The sequence below is a fragment of the Myotis davidii genome, unplaced genomic scaffold (genome assembly GCF_000327345.1).
Source record: "Myotis davidii unplaced genomic scaffold, ASM32734v1 scaffold438, whole genome shotgun sequence".
Taxonomy (NCBI): Eukaryota; Metazoa; Chordata; class Mammalia; order Chiroptera; family Vespertilionidae; genus Myotis; species Myotis davidii.
This window is the reverse complement of record NW_006290031.1, coordinates 2,612,965-2,617,803: the sequence shown is the minus strand read 5'-3', so window position 1 is coordinate 2,617,803 and position 4,839 is coordinate 2,612,965. Positions and strand designations below refer to the sequence as shown.

The window sequence follows — 4,839 nt, the reverse complement described above, 5'->3', positions numbered from 1 at the left end:
TCTACCTTTTGGTTAAAAAATACACATACCTGCTTGTATACAAATAAAATAACCCTAGAAGGATAAATAATAAAGTGATAATGTTGCCCATGGGGAGTACTGGCTAACTGGAGGGTTAGGTGCAAGGAAGACTTTTTGCCCTATTCCTTTTGAATTTTGTGCTATAGTATATTTTTAAAAAGACTTTTTAAAAAAAAGTTCCTAAACTTCTTCACAAGACTGAGAAATGAAGATGTATTCCTGTTGATTCATCTTAACATCCCTTTGGTTTTGCTGTAAAGACAAATCATAGCAGCTCAGTGTTTGGTTTTTAAGGAGATGAGAGTTGTGCTCCTTTCTTTCCCTTCAGTGTTCCAGACCAGCTCGCATCTACCCAGGAAGCAGAAGGGGCAAAATGCGTGTTAATACCAGTAGCACTGGATCTGACTACTGGCTGTAACACTCACCCTTTGCTCAGAAAATTAAACTTGCCCATCCAGAGATAGTTGAACAAATGTAGGCCTCTCCTTAGATGCAAATGGCTTGCCATTTAGAAGAAGAGATGAAGAGGGAAAACCAGTCAGGTCTACAGAGAGGTCAGCCCGGTAAGAGGGAGGGAGAGAGAAGCTGGGGAGGGCCAGTAACTGGTACAGGAAGGGTGGAGAGAGCAGAGAGGAGGGAGGAAACTACCTTCCTAGCACAGTACAAACTCCTGGAGGGTTTTTAGTTTCTATTCTTTGGTTACTCATCTTGTGGCTTGGAATGCTGGAAGAGGAAAGACTGGTTCCTCCTGTAAGGTGTCAGCATTGCAGCTGTCCAGGGCTGTCTTGCTGATAATCACCTGTACCGACTGATCTAATTCCTTGCCGTCATCTGGTCATACTGGCTGGATTCCCATCCCTTACTTGCCTTGCACAGCTTGCTGCTGCCTTTTGCTCATGGTTTTCCTGGTCCTCTTCTCCTTTTAAGTGTTGCTATTTGCCTTTCCAGGTCCAGCTCAAGCTCTGCCTCCGGCAACCCCTACTCCTGGGAGGCCTTTCAGAACTTGTTGCCCAACCCCTTCTTTGGTACCCAGCATGTGTTACCTGTCTTGTTACATTTCTCCTTATGGCTGTTCCCTTTGCTTTCAGCCCTAACATGATCAATGTTAGGAAAGCTTAACCTAAAAAAAGAGAGAGACCCTATGAATTGCAGTTACACAATTTATATGCAGGAAACTAAGATAACTTTGACTCATTTTTTTAGAAAATGTTTTTATTTATTTTAAAGAGGGAGAGATAGAAACATCAATGATGAGAATCATTGATTAGCTGCCTCCTGCACCGATCCTGACCAGGAATCGAACCATGACCTCCTGGTTCATAGGTCGACACTCAACCATTGAGTCAGACTGACTCAATTTTAACATCCCAAATACAATATAGAAGACAGTGTGTGGCAGAGAGATGGAGATATTCCTTCCCAGGCTGTGGAACTGAGTGTGCAGTGAGGAAATTTAATCTCTCTCCTGCTCCCATCTCTTGTTTCCCAGGATACTATGGCAATTGTTTGTTCATAGATGCCCCATAAGCTCTTAGAGGCAGCTGAGACCTAAGTTGCTTATTAATTCATTTAGTCTTGACCTACATATGGTTGAATAATCCCAGGGCCATCTGTCCTTCTTAATTAATATGCAAAGATGAGATTTCTCTCTTCCTTCTGTGGATCACATGTACATCTTGTCAGGAGGGCCCCCAAACAACTTGCTGCCTGAGTCCTGACAATTGCTTCTAAAGTGAAACCAACAGCTAATGGGGAGAGCTTTTGCACGTTTTGTATTTTTAAAAAGGACCTTTGTTGTGACTAGCCCATGCGGTTTCACCAGTCAAAAGCAATCTCATAAATGAATAAGTAATAGTGTATTTTTTTTCAGGTTCAGGAGAGAGAGATTTTTCCCAGATGCCTGTATGAAATGGACGGACTGAAGCAGTCACTGCAGAGCACAACTTCCTCTTGGTGTTGACAGGAAGTGATGGTTTAAAAAGCTGTCAACTAAGACTAGACAAACTTTACTGATGACCTTGGGAGTATCTTTTGAACTTATATTGACCTGAAAACCCTACTTAACATCTATCCAGGACCTGACCAGATGATGAGGTCACATGGGTGATAACCATGTTAGAGTGCTTCACTGCACCCCAAGGACTGCCACACACTTTACATCATTTGAGTTGCAGTATATCCCTGGGAGGTTTGCAGGGCAGGGGTATAGCAATGAAAATAAGTAAGCTGAGCCCTAGAGAGGTAAGATCCTTGTTAAGGATCACTGAAGAGTTGGAACTAGAACCTGGATTCTGGTCTCCTTATGAAGTGCTATTGCCAATGTATAGTATCCCAACAGGGTTTCCTTCCATCCTTTATTGCACTACCATACACTATGACCATCTTTCGTTTGCTTATAGTTTCTGTGGGTTGGCAGTGGGCTGGAGTGGCTCTTCAGGGTTTGGGCAGCTGCAGCTATCTGGGGATTGCCTGGGGTGGACCATCCAAGATGGCCTCACTCACATGCCTGGTGCCTTAGACGGGATGGCTGGGCCTCTCTCCACAAGCCTTTCATCCCAGTTTTCTTCACACAATGTAGATGCTTTCCAAGAGCATTAAGAACAAAAGTTGTGAGGCCTTTTGAGGCTGGGCTCAGAAGTCATATGGCTCTTCTAGTGTATTCTGTTGGTCAAAGCAAGTCACAGGGTCAGTCCAGATTCAAAAGGTGGGAAATAGATTTCACCTGTTGATTTGAAGAACTACAAAGAATTTAGGGCCATTTTAACATCCATTGCAAAGGGAAATGCAAGTTCAAAATAGAGATCAAGTCAGGTTACAAGGAAAGGGAAAAGCTATTATATATAAAAGGTCAGTGCACTCCCACAGCCAACCTTCTGTGGCCTCTCCCCACGGCTTGCCAACCTCACATAGCTCCCCAGGCCAGCCAACCTCCTGCAGCCCCTCGACTCCCGCCAACCTCCTGTGGCCCCTATTACCCGCCAGGCCGACGGACCCCACTCATGCACAAATTTGTGCACTGGGCCTCTAGTATATATATAATCTTGAGTATGTTTGAATATGTACCTGCTCCGTATGGTCGCAAAGGGACTTTGTTGAAGAAAGATTTCATGTCTGCCCTTGTGAAGGATGTTACAGATGGGCTGAGAGCTTCCAGAGAGGGTGTCTGCCTGACTCTTTCCAGTTCCTATTTCTTGGCTGCTTCAAAATCCTGGTGAATGCCCAGGTAAGAAACTCATTTTTAGAGCCCCATCAATTTAGGCCCTGCTTTGTATGAGGAGACATATACAGAGTCTGACTTTTGAATAACCTAGGGCCATAATTTATATGTCCTAAATGGGTTAAGACTTTTGTGAAATTATCCCTTTACATGAAGTTCAGGGTACATGATTTGTTTTAGCAAGATAAGACATCTGCTAAACTTAACTGCAAGGGAAGACTTGCTGACTGTAAAGTCCATGTTCAGAAAGGAAGCTAGTTGGAGGAGCATTTTGAATGGCCTTGTTTTAAATGCCTCATGCAGAATGAAATGGGGCAGGGAAGAGTTGTAGTTTGTAACCTTCCCTGAAGAATCAATGCCTAAGAGTTTGGAGTTAACACACTTTGTTTTTGTGATCTTACCAGGAAAGCAGAAGTCTCTGTATGCTCTTAGGAATGAAGGCAGGAAAATAATTTATTATTAAAATGCTCTCTTGGCCCCTCTTTTCTCTTGGAGTTGCCATGCTTTGCCCTAACAGATCATCCCAGTCTTCCCCAGGATTCTCGGGGAACTCAGATGTAGTGGATGGGATGGATTTGGGTCCTAAAATCTGTTGCTGACTTCCTTTCTGGCAACTGAGCTAAACAAATGTGAGTGCTGCAAGGAATCGGAAATAGAGGAAGCAATCATTTGATAGTAAGTACACTGTTTTTAACTTCTGTCCCTACTTAGCCGATGCATTTACACTACCCTTTGTCAAACTGAAAAGTTCAGTATCCTTGCTGGGCCTGTTGGAATGTTCCATCCTGTCCCTTTACTGCATTTGGATGAAGAAATGCAACATTCATTCCATTTAGTCTTGGGATCCACTTGAAAACTCTCACCAGGACTCAGGGTTTCTCCTTCTTTCTTGTAAAGCATGGTATGTTTGTTGTTTTCCGAGCACCCTGACCAGTGTGCTGATGGTGGTTAGTCTCTCAGAGTGCAAACGTGTTTTCCGCTTGACCAGGGCTCATGCTCTGTCTCCCACTGGGGCCTGGTCAGGCAAACTGTGTGTACACTTCTTGAGAAGGCGGATTGTTGTGAAAACCCTTCCCACATAAACAGAAACAAGGCATTGGCTCTTTCAGATACGATTGCCATCAACTTTTTCTCTTATAACCTCTGGAACACAATTGCATCAGCTCAAAGACCATCTGGTTAAGCATAAGTACTTCCTAGCTTGGTGGGTGGAAAAATGCCCAAATGCCCCAGGCACATCTGCCTTGGTCTCCAATTCCTAAAAGATTCCTAAGCAGACTAGTATTGACTCAGCCTCAAAAGGGTGGTTTTGCCCTGGAGGAACCTCAGATCATATGTCTTCAGAGAACACTCGTGTTTCCAATTAACTTAAGGAGAAAGTGTTGGTTTAGGACAGATCTAATTTAGATATATTCATTATTCATTCATATTTATGACCAGACTAGAGGCCCGGTGCACAAAAATTTGTGTACTCGGGGGAAGGGGGTCCCTCAGCCAGGCCTGTGCCCTCTCGCAGTCTGGGACCCCTCGGGAGATAATGATCTGCTGGCTTAGGCCCGCTCCCGGGTGGCAGAGGGCAGGCCCAATCCCTAGGTGCAGCC

The 4,839-nt window shown here is 44.2% G+C and overlaps 1 long non-coding RNA gene across 1 annotated transcript in view; it reads right to left on the bottom strand.

Annotated features, from left to right (window-relative positions):
• The window catches only part of LOC107182931, a 7,682-nt gene continuing 2,843 nt past the window's right edge, over window positions 1-4,839 (bottom strand). Inside the window, exon 3 of the long non-coding RNA XR_001513692.1 lies at window positions 1-1,141. This is a non-coding gene — a long non-coding RNA (uncharacterized LOC107182931). The remainder of the gene's footprint in view (window positions 1,142-4,839) is intronic.